Source organism: Cebus imitator, unplaced genomic scaffold (assembly GCF_001604975.1).
Source record: "Cebus imitator isolate Cc_AM_T3 unplaced genomic scaffold, Cebus_imitator-1.0 Scaffold87, whole genome shotgun sequence".
NCBI lineage: Eukaryota > Metazoa > Chordata > Mammalia > Primates > Cebidae > Cebus > Cebus imitator.
This window is the reverse complement of record NW_016107402.1, coordinates 4,355,733-4,356,909: the sequence shown is the minus strand read 5'-3', so window position 1 is coordinate 4,356,909 and position 1,177 is coordinate 4,355,733. Positions and strand designations below refer to the sequence as shown.

The following is a 1,177-nucleotide window of genomic DNA, read 5'->3' as shown; positions in this document are numbered from 1 at the left end:
CTGGGATTACAGGCACACGCCACCATGCCCAGCTAATTTTTTGTATTTTTAGTAGAGACAGGGTTTCACCATGTTGACCAGGATGGTCTCGATCTCTTGACCTCGTGATTCACCCGCCTCAGCCTCCCAAAGTGCTGGGATTACAGGCCTGAGCCACCGCGCCCGGCCCATCTCCAGGTTTTAAGTGATTCTCCTGCCTCAGCTTCCCAGGTAGCTGGGACTACAGGTGTGTGCCACTATGCCGAGGTAATTTTTGTATTTTTAGTTGAGATGGGGCTTCACTATGTTGGCTGGATTGGTCTCAAACTCCTAACCTCAGGTGATCTGCCTGCCTCAGCCTCCCAAAGTGCTGGATTACAGGTGTGAGCCACTGTGCCTGGCCGGCTTAACTCAAGTGTGTACCAAAACCCATGCCCTTTCTTCCACTCAGAATGTAATTTACTCAGTTGGTGTTTTGATTTTACTTCTCAGTTTCCCATCTCAGTCACGTTAAAGATTTTTGCCTGACTTCCAAGACCTTGTATACTCTGTCCCAAACCTACTTATCAGTCACTATTTCTAACTCTTCATTAAAGTGTATGTTCTAATTTGGCCAAACAGTGTTCTAAGAACATGCCCCTATGTTCCTGCCTCTGAACCTTTGTTCATTTCCCTCTGATTTTCCTCCACATGCTTTTCTCTCCTTTATTCAAATCCTGTCTGAACCTTGAGGCCCACCAGGGTTTTATTTCCTCCACTCAGTCTTCCCCACCACTAATTTCTCCCTTCCTGTCTTCACATCAATAGCATTATGTAATATATTAAATTGTTGACCACCCTGGTGAAAATCATGTTTAGTTATTTCATATCTCAGGTCTAACTTTCCAAATGAAATATATAAAGTATCTCTAGAGTCAGGTGTTTCTTGGGTATCCCTCACAGGGGTTCCTCGCTGGCCATTCATGATAATTACTGGGTGCTTGTTTAAAAATTAGATGATCAGGTTGTATCCTCCCAGAGATTTTGTTTTGTTAGAACTAATATGGGTTAAGGAATCTGTTTTTTTTTTTTTTTTTTTTTTTTCTTTTTTAAAAACAAGGCCTCACAAAATTGGAAAAAGACTCATAACTGTTCCTCTCCACGGAAGTCTTTAGTAAAAGGCAAAAGATTTATATGATCTGAAGAGAAACCAGAGTAG

The 1,177-nt window shown here is 42.1% G+C and overlaps 1 non-coding gene across 1 annotated transcript; it reads right to left on the bottom strand.

Moving 5' to 3' along the window:
• Window positions 1-1,060: 1,060 nt before the first annotated feature.
• On the bottom strand, window positions 1,061-1,177 carry LOC119472144. Its single transcript, XR_005201258.1, has one exon. It is a non-coding gene; the product is annotated as a U5 spliceosomal RNA (small nuclear RNA).